General features: G+C 44.4%; 1 long non-coding RNA gene across 1 annotated transcript in view; it reads right to left on the bottom strand.

The window, feature by feature from the left end:
• LOC117283019 overlaps window positions 1–17,815 on the bottom strand; it is a 105,143-nt gene that overhangs the window by 62,803 nt on the left and 24,525 nt on the right. The gene's annotated exons all lie outside the window — the stretch shown is intronic.

Below are 17,815 nucleotides of genomic sequence, written 5' to 3'. Positions count from 1 at the left end.
AAACTGTTCTAGAAGATAGCCGAATTCTTCAGAGCAAATTAACTGAACCTATGAAACAAGATTATAATTGATTGGCGGGTTCAGCATGTCGGATGAAAGGATGGTTATTTCAGGTAAACTGGAAAAAATTTGGAAGAAGTGGTCGTAGCCTATTTCAAGACAAATATAATGTCGCTCGCCTGGAATTATTAATATAAAGAACAAGGCAAAACCTCAAATATGATAGCCAAAACCCCGTTCGGGATTCGAATTTGGATTCGTAGCCAGGATCCGCCCTAAATACAGATCTCTCAACATGTCACTATAGACTAAGGAAATTCTGGAACGATAATTGGGATATACCACGATCATAGACTTCGTAGGGTTTTAGGTTCTCATAACGGTGGTTACGAGGGGTTCTGTCTTCTGGGGTATAATCTCTTGCAACGGACATTTTGGACGCACATTTCGCCTCCATCTTCAGGGTTGAATAGTAAGCCGTGCAAGAAACTAGCATGAAGTAGCCAGCCTTCAACCCTGAAGATGGAGGTGACATGTTCCTCTGAAACGTCAGTTGACTGTCATCGGACTAGGCGGCGTTATATCCCAGAAGATGTAACTCTCCACTCTCCTCATAATTCCCAGTCAGTATTATATGCCAAGAACATATGCAGTTCGAAAAATGTGATTAAATAAAGTAAGCAGCAGATGTCGAAACAGGTACCTATAGAGAACAAGTCTGAATAGCCACAGCTTCATTATCCATTTATAGTTTATTTAACGACGCTTTTAGTAACTCAGACCGTCTGTGGTCTAGTGGTCAGAGTTCCTGGCTACAGATGCAGAGGTCCTGGGTTCGATTCCCGGCGGTCCCAGATTTTCTGAGAAGTAGTGGTTCTGGAACGGGGTCCATTCAGCCTCGTGAGGATAACTGAGGAGCTATTTCAAGGAAATAGCGGCTCCGGTCTAGAAAACCGAGATTAACGGCCGTGGGGATCCGTTGCCCTGAACACGCGACATCCTCTATCCGCTAAAGTTGGCACTAACTTCGCCGACAAGCGGCGGTCGCTCGGTCGGTAAAGTTCGCTTGCGGACTACAGGTCACGGAGTTGTTTTTAGTAACTCAAAACTGTACTTCGTAGAATGATCGGATGACAATATATAATGAACTGAAATAGCTGTGAGAAGAAGCGGTCGTGGCCTAATTTACGATACTGCACCGGAATTTACCTGGGACTGAGGAAAATGGCGAAAAATAGTCATGACAGTTGATATCCCGACCGAGAATTGAACATGATATCTACCGAAAGGCTTATTAAGTCAGAAGCATTGTCTACTTGAGCTTACTGGCCTGATGCCATGACTTGAGCTAACCTGCTGTGTGATTTGTAGAAGACAATGAAAGTTGAAAGTAATCATTGGTTTATCTTCAGCTAAAATACGGAGATCAAATACCATTAGTTACTATCCATAAATGACCCATTCGACCGAACGAATTACAGCCATCAGTGGGTTTTAGAAAAAGTTTTAAAACGTCATTCAATATACTCATTCAATATACTCACTGGGGCGAAATAGGGTTATAACCAAATGTCCTATTATATTGGTGTACAAACGATAATTAATAATAATCACAATAGTTAAAAGATTTCTTATATTTCTGAAGCCATTGCCCTACTTTTCGTCCACAAAACTCCTGATTCCATCGAATAAAATGTTTTCGGTAATAAATCCGCTGTTCGCAGTGTTTGTTCCAATGATTGGTGGTCATTTCGGTTGCAGGCACATCACAGGTGATAAGGTTGTCCCGGAACGCTGATGAATCCGCTCCTAAACCCCATCACATAAAATGACTGCGCAGAATGCAAAGCATTAGTTTCCCTTTCCAATCCTTCGTCTGGCTTGTACAATTATCGCCATACTGAACACATTCTTCAGCCATTTTCACTGGTTTTCACTTCTTTTGATCACAGAAATAGATCACATATATTTGCAGCTCTCTGATACAGTTTATCAAAGGAAAAGCTATGTTAAGGGCGTCACAGGATTCTCATTACTTAACCTAAGAGGAAAGAACAATTATCTCAATGTTTGTTAACCTGGATGTAATTAGCTGCTCGACAGATAATTTGGTATTGTGACATGACGCCTAAAAGCCGGAATAGCGGAGCAAGAGTAGACGTTCATTGCTACGAAAGGACTCGATAAATGTTTTACAGCGGAAGTAAATACCCAAGCAACAATAATAAACTACCGTTTCTATGCAACGACGAGGTAAACACAATTCTTTAACAATAGAAGAACCGTCAGGAAACGGTGTTTTCTGTTGGTGCCGCCAAGAGGTTATATAACAAGAATTTAAGGCCGGCTGTAATAACGATTATTATTATTATACAATATTTAACGATGATTCCCAGGGGCAAGGAAGCAGGCTGAGTCTGCTTTTGACACACACACTACATTTTCGAAACCCATCTTCTCGTCAGAGATGATGTCACATAAGGACTATTACCGCAAGAGTTCTGTTCAGTCGGATTTTAACACACTCTTCATTTCCGAAACCCATCTTCTCGTCAGAGAGGATGTTACNAAATAATATATATATATATATATATTTTTTACTTTTCTAGAGCCGTGGTAGCGTAGTCGGTAAGCGACTGGCTACGGTCTGGACGACTGAGGGGTCGGAGTTCAAGTCCCGGTAGGATCAAGGATTTTCTCTCCTCTAAATCGTCCAGATNATGCTCCGACGAGCCTGACGCCAGACGAACTGATTGGCTGTAAACCGCCAGTCGTAAAGTACAGTAACTTTGACTTTGACTTTTTCTGAAATACAAGAAGAAGAAGAAGTGGTACAAAATAATGAAAATGCAAATGTGGCAGGGGCGTGAAGCTGACCACTCATCTCCATCTAGTGCCGAGGTCAAGAAAATGTGGATCTATACATCCACTCCCCATAGGCCTTCATGGCGTAGCGTTTAATTCGTTCAGGACAGGGACAACTTTTTCCGCCTTTACTGAGATTTCGCAATTGAGCTAGGCACGTGCGTACAGGTAAACCTGGACTCCACAATTACGTTCGCTCACTCGCCCTGTGCGGGCCGGAGACAAACAATGAATATACAGATGTTTGTATGAAGCATACGACGTGGCTGTGCGCAAGTATATTCTGTTAAGTTGGCAGTCGACTGTGTAGTTAGAGCTCTATTTCTAGACATCCTCGTTTTCGTAACATTTTGGACTGTCAGGGAGACGGCGCTAGAGAAAATGCAGCAGCTCCGGCTTGTATGATCATTCAGTCGTGAATTTACGGGTTCAGAGTTCTATAACGTGGGATATAATGCCCTGTAGTCCGTTGAAAATCAGCCGAAGTTTCGGAGAAACATGCCGCCTCCATCTGCAGAAGAGTAAACCAAGCAAGAAACCAGCATGAAGCAGGCAGCAAGCTGTTATATCCCAGAAGATAGAACTCTTCGTAACCGCCGCTTTGAGAACTTTAGATCCTACAATTTATGGGTAGTTTGTTTCACTAATTATAATAATAACAACAGTAATAGGTAAAATTGTCCCTGTGCTTAATTAATTAAGCACTACGCCATAAAGACGTGGGGGAGGGAGGTATAGATCCACATTTTCTTGACCTCGGCACTTGCTGGAGGTGAGTGGTAAGCTTCACGCCTCGAATAATAATTATAATAGTAATAAATTACATGTGTTTCGTTAATGCAATACTTCCACTTTTCTGAATTATATTGTGGCGTATAGACCCGTTGCTAAGCGGTGACTCTGTACACAACAGCCGTTGCTAAGTAACACCCGCAATAAAAACGCATGCAACAACAGAACAACGGAGTTATGAAAACCGTTTCCAAGCAACGATTCGGTAAACACGTTCCCGCGGAAAAGTACATGCGCGCAAGAATAGAAGAACGGTGTTTTATGTTGGGTCCGCTCCGAGGCTATATACCGAGGACTACGGGCCAGCTGAGCGGAGTTCATTTGAGTGAAGTGAAGTGGTTGGTTCGTGAGTGAGAGTGTTCCGTTGAGATTTTGCAATTTGAGTCGAGCTCCGCAAGAAATGCTACGAATTCAGGGTTGAAGAGCAAACCAAACGAGAAACCAGCATGAAGCAGGTCGCAAGCAGAGCACGTGGTTTGCGATTACGTGGGATTACGTTGAAGCAGAAGGGATCTTATAAGCCAAACCCAGGTCTCTGTCAGAGAACCATGGCGAAACAGCAGGATACAGGAGAAGAGTGACATTTGCCTCGTCAATACTTTCTACAATTACTCTTGTTAGCCTGTTGACATGTTCTTTTAATTTTCTACTCAGTCTATTTAGTATTTTTGAAACGTCTTTAATGGTAAAAGTTAAAAGTTTTATCCCTGGGCTTAATTAATTAAACACTACGCCTTGAAGGCGTATTGGAAAGTGGAGGTATAGCGTCGCTATTCTTGGAATCGGTACTGGACGGAGGTGGTCAGCTTCACGCCCTTGCCGCTTTATCTCCTAGGAAACAACCACCCGTACCCACCGTGTAGGAGGCTGACTGGGCTCCAGAGTCGGTCTGGAGGTTATGGAGAAGGGAAACACCTCTTATCCTTACTTGGAATCGAACTCCAACTCCTAGGTCGTCCAGCCCGTAGGTGAGCTATTCCTCCTGCTCCCCATCTTTCATGGTGCGCCCAGAAGAAGAGCAACAGGCAAGCCGTGACGGAAGACTTCGGCTCTGGACAAGTAAGAGACAGTAAAACGGAGGCTCAACCAAACCGTGACACGGCGGCCGGTAAATAACAATATTCAGGCCAGTTTTAGTTCATTGCGCCTGAAATTACACATTTCAAATAGAACGACATAAGAATCGAAACTAGCGATTCTGCTTAGAATTGTTCAATTTTAAGTTTCCAGAATATAGCAAGAAACCCTTTGGATCTGAAGGGTCTCGCAACGGTGCCTACGAACGGTACTATTTTCTGAAATGTGACACCGCAACTCGGTAGAAATGTGTTACACGACAGTACTCAGCAAGAAATATGTTTATAAACTGTATCTGGAAGGAACTTGGTTTGAGTCTCGGCCGAGGCTCAGGTTATCCTCACGCATTTTATTGTTTACTTCCATCTTTTCAGGTGAATGCTGGGTTGTACGCTGAAATAAGCCACGGCCCTTTCCCTTCAGTCTTTTCGTCTTCATCCTGAACATCTACTGTACTCATTTTCCTCCGAATAACCGCTGCATTTGATATAGCTACGTTAAAGTACTCAGGGAACGTACTTGGTTGAAGCACTATGCTATAAACCGTAAGGAAGCGGGTTAGATTCCCGATGAGGTCACTGATTTTTTTAATTTACCTAGTCCTTCCAGCGGCACTCTGTCCCTGGGGTCGAATCAACCTATAACAGAAATGAGTACCAGAAATCTTCCTGGAGGGTAAAGGCTGAACGACGCTTAAGGCTGACAACCTCACCGCCATCTGTGAGCAGACTGTCTAGAAAATATGGAAGCCTCGACGTCTGACAACCCAATGGGCCTCCACCGCCTGTTATAAGGATAGCTTTAACCTTATGTTAAAGAACTCACGAACCGGTCAGTGCGTGAAAAACTGCTATGGCTTACATTCGGCGCAAGGACTCCGAGAATACGCACGATTCAAATGAACACGCGAACAATGTAGCTGTTTTCGGGATTCGATCCGTCAATCTGTACGGAGAAGAAAAGACATGCAAGCGNTCCTGCTCCCCATCTTTCATGGTGCGCCCAGAAGAAGAGCAACAGGCAAGCCGTGACGGAAGACTTCGGCTCTGGACAAGTAAGAGACAGTAAAACGGAGGCTCAAGCAAACCGTGACACTGCGGCCGGTAAATAACAATATTCAGGCCAGTTTTAGTTCATTGCACCTGAAATTACACATTTCAAATAGAACGACATAAGAATCGAAACTAGCGATTCTTCTTAGAATTGTTCAATTTTAAGTTTCCAGAATATAGCAAGAAACCCTTTCGATCTGAAGGGTCTCGCAACGGTGCCTACGAACGGTACTATTTTCTGAAACGTGACACTGCAACTCGGTAGAAATGTGTTACACGACAGTACTCAGTAAGAAATCGGTTTATAAACTGTATCTGGAAGGAACTTGGTTTGAGTCTCAGCCGAGGCTCAGGTTATCCTCACGCATTTTATTGTTTACCTCCATTTTTTCAGGTGAATGATGGGTTGGTACGCTGAAATAGGCCACGGCCATTTCCCTTCAGTCTTTTCGTCTTCATCCTGAACATCTACTGTACTCATTTTCCTCCGAATAACCGCTGCATTTGATATAGCTACGTTAAAGAACTCAGGGAACGTACTTGGTTGAAGCACTATGCTATAAACCGTAAGGAAGCGGGTTAGATTCCCGATGAGGTCACTGATTTTTTTAATTTACCTAGTCCTTCCAGCGGCACTCTGTTCCTGGGGTCGAATCAACCTATAACAGAAATGAGTACCAGAAATCTTCCTGGAGGGTAAATGGTGAACGACGCTTAAGGCTGACAACCTCACCGCCATCTGTGAGCAGACTGTCTAGAAAATGTGGAAGCCTCGACGTCTGACAACCCAATGGGCCTCCACCGCCTGTTATAAGGATAGCTTTAACCTTATGGTAAAGAACTCACGAACCGGTCAGTGCGCGAAAAACTGCTATGGCTTACATTCGGCGCAAGGACTCCGAGAATACGCACGATTCAAATGAACACGCGAACAATGTAGCTGTTTTCGGGATTCGATCCGTCAATCTGTACGGAGAAGAAAAGACATGCAAGCGTGAGCCAGAACTTATTGCTTCCGTATGTTATCCCTACTGCTTTATTACCCAGCATGACAAAGTTTCTTCAGTAAACACACGATGTTTTTTGTAGGATTTAAGGTTCTCACGGCGTTGGTTATAAAGAGTCCCGTCTTCCAGGATACATCGCCGTGTAATCTGTTAAAATATCTACGCGGCGTTATATCTAAGAAGCTAGAACTCCTCATAAGCTATTTTTGGACTAAATTCGGTATGCTGATTACAAAATGAAAACCAAAAAATTGTAAGAAGCACAGAGTTTTTTGTTACTTTCTGATTATTTTGTATGTAAGACTGGGCGACCGAGGAATCACGGTTCAATTATCGGCAAGGGCAAGAAATATGTCTCTTCTCTGCAGCTGTAGGGCCCACCCAATCTCACAAAGAATGCCGGGAGCTGTGTTCCAAAGCGTAAAGCGGCCGGGTCCCAAATTCATTACTCCCTTCTACTGCCGAGGTTAAGAATGCATGGTGCTACCCCTCCGTTTCTCGGTATTTGTGGCGCGGTGCTAAACGCAGGGACAACTTTCTATATGAAACAATATGAACTCCACTTATAGCGCAATTTGAAATAATGAGAATTAACCTTTATCCAGTAGCCTACAAGAACACAGAATTCTTATGTTGGATCCTTCGATGCAGAAGATAGAGGTATGTTCCTTCGATACGTATTTCTTCACTCGTCGGAGCCTTACGTGACCGTTAATAAAAGTTATAAAGGCACTACGAAAAAAATCCCCAAAAATGAAGAAACTCCCTGGCTCTAAAATTAATACCCGAAACTGTTATAGAAAATTCGTTGCTGTGATTTCGGCTAAGCATGTCAGAATTAGTTGTCTAGTTGTTTGTCTCAAGCGGCCCGGGTTCAAACCTTGGTCTGGTCAAGTGGGATTTGTGGTGGACAAAGTGGCGCTGGGACAGGTTTTCTTTGAGTACTTCGCTTTCCCCTGCTAATCTTAATTCCACCAACTGCTCCACAATCACCTTCACCTGTCATCTGGAGCTGGTACAATAGGTCAGAAGTGGCCACAGTACAAGAGACTTAGTCCCATCCCACTAGCAATAAAAAATATATATTGTGACGTGTCAGTTGACTTATAAGACGGGTTTTGGATTCACAGCTCAGGTCTACAGGCAGTAGAGCGCTGTCTCTGATAGTTCACCGTTCCACACACACTAGGGTTCTCAGTCTTCACTAGCCGTATCCTGGCAACGGATTTATAACTATCTCGCTGGTACTTCGCATTACACACGGAGTCTTCTTGTCACAGTCTAGTTCGTTTCTTGCCCTTATTCTGCAAGTGCCAAGTCCGAAGACTGGACTCCGTTCAATTTCAAGCTCATATCATTGCAGGCTTCCAACTCGGCCACTCTGCTTCTGCTACTTCACCTACTTCTGACTGTGTCCTTTAATAACACGTTGGCACGGACCACACAGAAAACACAGCCTTTATTCTTAAGGAGTCATGTTTACTGATCCGTTACAAAACAATGGATGTCCTTCTGTTGCATGCTTAACGCTTCGCCTGAATGTGTTTACTGAGTCGTTGCCTAGCAATGTGTGTACACGTCACAATATGTTCAAACCGTTAAAGACTATTTAAGCTGATCGGCCNCTTTATTCTTAAGGAGTCATGTTTACTGATCCGTTACAAAACAATGATGTCCTTCTGTTGCATGCTTAACGCTTCGCCGGAATGTGTTTACCGAGTCGTTGCCTAGCAATGTGTGTACACATCACAATATGTTCAAACCGTTAAAGACTATTTAAGCTGATCGGCAGAGAATATTCATGATAGAGGAATAAAAGGTAAAGTTGTCCCTGTGCTTAATCAGTTAAGTGTTACGCCATGAAGACGTATGGGGGAGTTGAGATATTGGTCCACCTTTCTTGAACTTGGCATTAAAGGGTGGGTGGACACCAGAGCCGGTCTGAAAGCTGTGGAAAAGAGAAAAATCTCTTGCCCCTGCCGGGAACCGAGTACTGGCTGTCCAGGCCTTAGCCCGTCGCAATACTGACTGAGCTATCCCGGCTCGTAGGACAGAGGAGAAAGTTTCTTTTAAATAATTTCAGGTTCTGATACTACTGTTATGGTTCATGTCTTTTTTCTTTTAAATGTTAATATTTTCCAAAAATTCACGGAAGAGGCAGGTGCGTGGCCTACTCTCTTACTGCCTCCTATACCTGGAGCTAGGTGGCGCCATACCTCAGGCGGTTAGTCGCCTGCTTCCCACAGTAGTGGCCCGGGTTGGAGCCCACACTAGGTTACGTGGGATTTGTGGTGAAAAAGTGGCACTGGAGCAGGTTTCCTCCAAGTACTTCGGTTTCCTCTGCCAATCTTTATTCCATAATCAGCATCACCTGTCATCTGGGGCTGGTACAATAGGCCAGTAGTGGCCGCAGTACCAAGTGGACTCAGTCTCACCCCACTAAGAATAATAAAAAATAAATAAAAATAATGCCTCGAGCTAGGTAGAAACTTTACAAATAAATCACCTGAACTGATCCTACTTATTAGTGTTTTTATTAAAGCTTGCATTTAATTATTACTTATTAGATTTTGACAATTTGGAAGAAATATAAATTGCTCTTAACGCTCTACAGAAGAAATAAACTGCTGTGTGTGTGTGTGTGTGTGTGTGTGTGTGTGGAGAGAGAGAGAGAGAGTGAGGTGGGGAAAATTGAAGTTCGTTGCACCAGGTCATTTACAGCGACACTGGTCACCGCAGTATGACCCCATGGCGTGTGTACCTGTCATAAAGCCCACCCCTGTATGCCTGCCTGCCTGTTCGGTGCAAGTCAGCCGACGCCATATCACCAATTTGCAGTATACTTTACAGGAGAGACGGTAGCAGGAAGCCCAGAATGAAAACACCAGCCAGTAAACACACTCAATGTTACGAGATTATGAACAGTTTAGCAAGGCGCTCCAGCCACTGTTTCAGGCATTCAAATGCAGTTCTCACCACTGTGCTTTGAAGAGTTAACTAAAGAACTACATAACCCTATGGCGCATAGTCATTTTTATGAAGATTCTAGTCGTTCAGCATACCTCCACTCCCCCATACGTCTTCATGGTATAGTGCTTAATTAATGAAGCACATGGACAACTTTTTTTCCCCTTGGCACCACAGCCCCAGTGGGCCTAGGCCTACCTCCATGAACTTCTCCGTTCACTTCGGTTTTTCTAGATCTTACACATTGGGTAGGACTCCTTGGGCGGGTGATCAGCTCGTCGCAAGGCCTCTACCTGTACACAAACACAGAAAAACGCACGCAAACCTCCATGCCCTCAGTGGGATTCGAACCCACGATTCCGGCTTCCGAGCGAGCGAAGACAGTGCATGCCTTAGACCGCTCGGCTACCGTGACCGGCACGGACGACTTTACCGTCTGTCTATCTATGGCTGTACAGGCCTTGTGAATCTTGGCCGCTTTTTCAATTTCTTAATCTATATCTAGTCGGTTGGACTCCTTGAACGGGGGATCAGTCCATCTAGAGGTCTCTACCTATAAACAGAACATAAACACAGAATAAACGCACATATATAAATGCTTCGAGTTGGATTCGAAACCATAACCCCAGTGTTGGAGCAGGCGAAGACGGTTCATGCCTTAGACCGCGAGGCCATTATAATCAGCACGACTTTACCTTCACTCCCGAGAAAGTAAATCTCTTCTTGCATAAACTGACAGTAGATAGTGCCTCTGGTTCAGCGGCCAGCGCTCAACAGAGCCTCAAATCGGGAGGTTAATTTCTTCTATCTGAAGGCGAGACATCCATAAAGTCCCCTTGCGCGCATGGCCTGGAACATTCGTGACCTCGTGTTTTGACATTTTGTCGTGTTGTTCTGAAACACTTGCGCGCAGACGCTGTGGTCTTACAGGGGCGTGGACGACAGATGCGGATCTGGATAAAGGGACGACGATGGAGGGTGGAAAGTTTGGACCAATCCAGGGATTCTAAGGGGTCTCGGAAAATCCTGTAGAAGTAATCTTCGAGCCGTTGTAAACTCTATAACGAAGCATGCCAATAGCAAACATTCAACATATTTTGTTTTCGAGGAGACATTCCCGCTTCTACAGCATCTTGCTGGCTTCGCAGAATTAAAAAGATTCATAAATGCCTTTTTCTTCTTATAGACCTTCTAACCCTGAACAACCCAGTCACTTAAATGGCTGGATACAGGATTCGATACCCATCTACACAGTGTCCACCCAGCATCCTATTCACTAAGTACCGGTATTAAAGTGGCTGGAGCGTGAAGCTGATAACTCACCACCATCTAGCGCAGAAGTTAAAAAAGAGCGGAATTATGCCGCTCTTCCTCTTCATGGTGTGGTGTTTAATTAAGCACAGGGACAACTTTACTTTCTCCATGACCAGACCGACTCTGGCTTTCATGTAGATACGGGGCTATTTCCGGAAGGGGGGCTGGTTACGTGGCCAAAATGTGAAAAGTCTCACCCATCCCCATAGGCTTATAGTGCCGAGGGCATCAATGTATGCAACTTCACATCCACTATTCCTGTTCCCTTTAAAAGCGTGGTGTTTGGACACAGGGAGTGTTTGATGTTTTACCTAGTAACATTCTAACACCGTGATGTTATACTGATGTCATTTCCCCAAANAAAAAAAAAAAAAAAGGTAGGCGATTGGTTCTTCCCCGGACTTGTTTTTTTTTTTCCTATCATTCCACGAAGAAATATTGCTAAATTTGGCGAAAAGTTTTAGGACGACAAAATGCGTTAATTGACATGTTTTCACGTCAGCCGAATCTTTGTCTCCGTAGGCAGGCCCTATTGAGCTGTCTCCGGCTGTCGGTACCGCTTCGTGTATCAGTTTCGTTGTATTCAGGGCGCACATAACAAATATGTACTGATGTATGTGTTTCTTTAGGTCAGTGCTCTGTATGGTACGTGTGAGAGATAGAAATTGCGAATTTCTTACGAACAAGAAGCATTACTCAAATTGAAGGTCCTAGCATTCACAATCTATGCAGCCGTTCGGCAAGAATTTTACTGAAGCAGAGCTATAAACAGGTATCATTGTCCTTGTGAAACACTATATAGAACTACTGAGAAACAGAGGTACTGGTTCTGGCAGTATTAACGCCGGCACTAGATGGATATGAGCGGTTAGTTTCACTCCTCGGCCACTTTAACCCTGGAGAAAGTCCACGGTACACATTTGAAAGGAGGCTGGTTGCCTGCCACAGTCAATCTAGGCGCTGTAGAACCCTTATTCGTAATCCGTCCATTCCGCAACCTGGTCACTATATTATTTTTTTCCTTGGCACTACAGTCCCAGTGAGCCTAGGCCTACCTCCATGAACTTCTCCGTTCACTTCGGTTTTTCTAGATCTTACACATACGGTAGGACTCCTTGGGCGAGTGATCAGCTCGTCGCAAGGCCTCTACCTGTACACAAACACAGAAAAACGCACACACACAAACTAAACATCCATGCCCTGAGTGGGATTCGAACCCACGATCCCGGTTTCCAAGCGAGCGAAGACAGTACATGCCTTAGACCGCTCGGCTACCGTGACCGGTCACTATATTATTGCTCCACTTAAAGTTGTTTGTTTGTTTAGATTAACCTAGCCACCCACATCAAGACTTCAATTTCCATGTTTAATTTTAACTGTGGCTTCTTACTTTCTTCGTATTCAGGGCGAACTCACCGTCAGAAGGTCATTGGCGATGTTTACAGTAAGGTTTATGGGCCCACAGATAGGCCGTTTAGTTAACTGAATAGCAGCTAATGGAACGTTAAATTTACCCACTAAATTCACGGAGCAGATGACTTTCTGAGACGCTAATAGTAGCTTAGCTAGTGATAAACTTACACGCCATTTATAGATCCCGAAAGTTCATTATTATATTCACAAAAGCGGCCCACTAATCCCTATCCTGAGTCTGATGAATCCTCCCTACATAGTCTCACCCTATTTCCTTAAGATTCTCTTCAATACATTATCTGCGCAAAGGACCCGTGATCGCACAGTCTGTATAGCGACTGGGTACGGGCTGGACGACCGATAGGTCGGAGTTCGAGTCCTGATAGGGGCAAGATTTTTCTCTTTTCCACGCCGTCCAGACCGGTTTCCAGTAGGTAACCGGGGCTCTCTCTCCGGGGGTAAAGCGGCAGGGCCTGAAGCTGACGATTCACCCCCAACTAGTGCCAAGGTCAAGAATGTGTGGATCTATATATCCACTCCCCCATACACTTTCACGGAGTAGTTCTTAAGTATTTAAGCATAGAGGAAATTTTATTTTATTTTTCTTTAACTCCCTGCCAACTGGAATTTTCGCTTTAGGTTTTCCGACTAAAATTCTGTATGTATTTCTCATTTCTCCCACTGGTGCCACATATTCCACTCATCATGTGCCCCTTGATTTGATCAGGGTAATACTGCTCATTATGGGCTCGAACTATTAATGTACTCGTGTCCTAAATTACTAAGCGCGTTTTTCTAAAAGCGCTATAGAAAGCCCGCTCTAAGCGCTGAGCTATCTATCTGTCTTTATATCTATCTATCTATGGCTCTACAGTTCTTTCTTCGACCTTGGCCATCTTTTCAGTTTCTTGATCTTTTTACACAGTCGGGAGGACTCCTTGGACGGGGGATAAGCCCGTCGCAAGACCGCTACCTGCACACAGGACAGTACAGACAGAGAAACGCACACACATACATACATGCCTTGAATGGGATTCGAACCCACGGTCTCAGTGTTTAAGCGGGCGAAGACAGTTCTTGCCTTACACCGCACAGCCACTGTGATAAGCTGTACACGCTGAGCTATCCTTCTAAATTCCTCGATGAATACGCACTAAAAAGATATGCGATATATAGATGACGACACCAGCAACAATCAAGATCATTTTTGTTGACTGAGCGGGCTGACGTAGCGGTAACTATCTGAACTCATATTCTAAGATACTTGCTTCGAATCTTGACCGGGACATCGGCTGTTCTCACTTCGGGTTTTCCTGGTCCCCTTCAGTTCCTACAGGAAAATGCCGGGCTAGTGCATTACCGCTCTCTTCCAACTCCTCAATTCGACATTTGCCATTCTATCCTTCCACATCTGTTGCCTAGATACTGACAGCGTTAGAATGAAACTAAGATCATTGTTGTCATCATAATCATCTGATGATGGCGGCAGTGTTGATCGAGAAGGAGAAGCCGACCACACCCACACTGTGTTGCCAAGTCTTGAAACCAAGGCTTCATGGATCAATGCAAGGAGGGTGAAACAACACCCCAGCTTACTCCAGCACACAGCAGCCTCGCTGTTCCATACATTAGCACTACCTCGTTATTAAACTAACACATTAAGAACACAGACGGGAGGTTAGCCGTTTCTGTCGCTTGAAGGTAAATTGGATGCTGCTACGGTTGGTGCTCTAGCCACATGTTAACGTTTAATTGTGCCGGCCGTTTGCCAAGCAGGTCTGCCCTCCTTAACGTGAACAAACCCATCCAATTCTCCCCAGGCAGAAAAAAAAATGCAGCGTTCTATTGGGTGAAAATAAAACAGACCGCAATTTTAGTATTCCCATGAGGTGCGCAGATCGCGTACTGATTAGGATTGTCCTCAAATAGAACGAAGTGTTCGTAGTTTCAGTGCTAGCAGCGAGATACGCCGTTCACAAACAACAACATTTTCTGGCCAGAATGTGTGATTGTGAAAGGAATCCTGTAATATTGTCACATTGTCATTGTACTTGTACTGTACTGTGAAATTTCTTGAGACGTATGTGATGTATCTTTGTTGAATGTATGTCCGCTTTTGTAAACACTGCCACCGAGCATAAGCCCAATTGCAGTAAATAATAAATATATATATTTCTACATTTAGATATAAAGGTAAAGATAAAATTGTTCCTGTGCTTAACTAAGCACTATGCCATGAAGACGTATGGGGGAGTGGACGTATAGATCCACATTTTCTTGACCTCGGCACTAGTTGGAGGTGAGTGGTCAGCTTCACGCACCGGCCGCTTAAGATAAAGTTATTCCTGTGCTTAATTAGTTACGCATTATGTCATGAAGACACATGGAAGAGTGGAGGTATAGCTTCGCCATTCTGAACTTCGACACTAGACAGAGGTGAGTGGTCAGCTTCACGTCCCGGCCGCTTTATCTCCGGGAAAACCCCCCGTACGCATTGGATAGGAGACTGGATGGGCCCCAGAGCCGGTTTGGACTCTGTGAAGAATTTCTGCCGGGAATCAAACCCCGGAATAAGACACAAGAAAATATGTGGGTTCTATAGCCGGTAAATGAATAATGACGTGGAGGCGCGGGGACAGGGAATGGCGTTTCGATTCTTTTTGAAAATAGTATAGTGAAAGGTTACATACCTCTCCACCAAAATGCCTGGAATGGCAATGAAAAACCGGAGTTTTTGTCCGAATTTAGTTATGAGAAAAGATGTTTAGTACAAGATCTAAAACAACACAAGCGTATCGCTGTTAGGAACTCATTACTGACGTTTCGAAGGAAGGTATTGCTTCCACCTTCAGGGTCGAAGAGTAAAACCATATAAACAAATAGGCAAGAGAGTCTCTTCTTGTAAGATTTGAGGTTTTCACGGCGGTGACAATGAAGAGTCCCGTCGTCTTGGATGTAGCGCCGTGTGAACCGACGTTTCGGAGGAACGTATCGCCTCCATCTGCAGCCACCTTCTCACTCTGGTTTCTCGCTCATGGATTTTTCTACCCTGTTGCTGGAAGCGATACGTTCCTCCGAAACGTCGATTCACACGAGATCTACGCGTCGCTACATCCCAGAAGCCGGCATTCTTCAGTCTCTTCTTGCTTACGCTGATACTCTTCGACTCTGAAGACTGAGGCAGTATCTTCCTCCGAAAAATGGGTGAATTTCTACCGGACTAGACAACGTCACATCCCACCACCGTGAGAACGTCGGACCTAGCACTTCAACCCAAGAGTTCAGAAGGGAGTTGAAGCCTGTGCACAGAAAGCGGTAATGAGTAGAGAAATCGGGACAGGCAGAGGATGCTGTTTCTTGGGCCATCTGGTGTCCGGGGCCCGCAGTGTAGTCCTATTGGTAAGCATCTCACGTGTTAACAGTCGACTGACCGGCCAACTTCTTGTCTGCTTGCTGTCAGCCTTCCTTCCGCTCTGTTGCCAGCGACGAAAGCTTCACTTATATTCCATCCCTTGGCTGACCGTTCTCAAATCGCCTCGACCGCAGGGACCAACCCCTGATGTTCTCAAAGCAGCGGTTATGAAGATGTCTATCTTCTGCGATATGACGTCGTGTAATCCGTTGAAAGTAAACCGACGATTCGGAGGAACATATCGCCCCCATCTTCAGGGTTAAAGAATAAGTCGAGCAGCGTCAAAGCAAGGGGACAAGCAGAGCTTGATTTTCAACGGACTACATGGTGTTATGGTGAATACAATGGCCGCGAGCGGTCTAAGGCGTTAACCGTCTTCGCCCGCTCTAACACTGAGATCCTGGATTCGAATCCCACTCGAGGCATGGATGTCTGTGTGCGTTTATTCTGTGTGTAGGTAGCGGCCTTGCGACGGGCTGATCCCCCGTCCAAGGAGTACTACCGACTATGTATAGATTAAGGAAGCAAAAAAGCGGCCAAGGTCCAAAGGGCTGCAGAGCCAGAGAGAGAGACGTGACATTATATCTAAGACATTAGACATTACTCGTAATTCAGATAATCAAAATTCTGCGGCCCTTGTCTCAAGTCACTATTTCCAACCGTTCTGATGTCTTCACTTTCACGATACACATGTCTGAAGGATGAGCGGGAGAAGCCTGTGTACCGTCTAACAAAAAATGCTCTCCCCCCTCCATTAAAACGTCACTCACTTCTTTCATGACTTTTCACTTTCATACATGCTTCAGTCTTTAAATGTGGTTAATAACATCCTACCATCTCAAGAGGCTTTGAAGTGCCCGCTTTCATCTTGGTACACCTATCAAATTCTATATGCAAGTCTCGTCTTCCCCATCGGTATTACAGATCCAGCAACTTACGTGACAACGGCTAGAAACAAGTTTGCTTCTGGAAGGTCCTGCGACCGGCCAGTTCGATGAAGGTTTTCGTGACTTTCTTCGGTCCTTGGCACCCAAATTCAACGTCGCACTGCACGCTTCAAATGCATCCCTCCAAATATTAACATCAAAATTTCGCCCTAATTCGGCCCTACCGAAGTAAACATCAAAATTGTAGTCTAGCACAGATCTTCCAGTGCCAACAACAAAATAATTCAGATCATATGCAGTAAAGCCCATTTCTTGGCTCTTCTTCTCTGCAGATAACAAATTCCATATCCTAAATTTATTCTTTTCTCTCCCTACAACTATACTCTCTCTCAAATGTATCTCTACTAAAAGGAGAAGCTGACAGTACCTGGGAACCTTCAAAGTTCAAAAATTATCTGCCCCCCCACCGCCAACAATATGTGGTGACGTGTATGTATAAATCATGAATTTCCTATTTATATAAGTCTAATACAACAGGCCGTCCTCTCTCCGTGTCGCGCCGAGGTTAGAAAATTTTCTGAGCACTATCACTTGTATCAGTGACAAAAGACGGGGTTCAGATTGGTAATTGGATTAATTGGCAACCTATAGGTCGTAACTAGAAATAATTATTATTGCTGATTTACACAACTTACAGTCACTCCACACTAATCTTCTCAGTATGTTTCCACTAGTCTTCACTATCCGTTATCTGGCAACGGATTTGTAACACAGGAACTATACAAGTCTCGCTAAATTACACACTCCCAGTTTCGATGCACTACACAACATGTAACACATTAAGTTTTTTAATTCTTCTTCCGGACACACTGCTGTTCCCTTGAAACTTCGAAGCTCAAGTGAAGTCTTTTGGACCCCTCACTAATCTAAGCTACAACATGTCTTCGTTATATAGGTTCCGCGCGGACAACACAGAAAACACAATACCTCTATTGTTGCATGGCGCAGACCACACAGATAACACGTGTC

The sequence above is a fragment of the Cryptotermes secundus genome, unplaced genomic scaffold, assembly GCF_002891405.2.
Source record: "Cryptotermes secundus unplaced genomic scaffold, Csec_1.0 scaffold445, whole genome shotgun sequence".
NCBI lineage: Eukaryota > Metazoa > Arthropoda > Insecta > Blattodea > Kalotermitidae > Cryptotermes > Cryptotermes secundus.
This window is presented reverse-complemented; position numbering and strand designations above follow the sequence as displayed.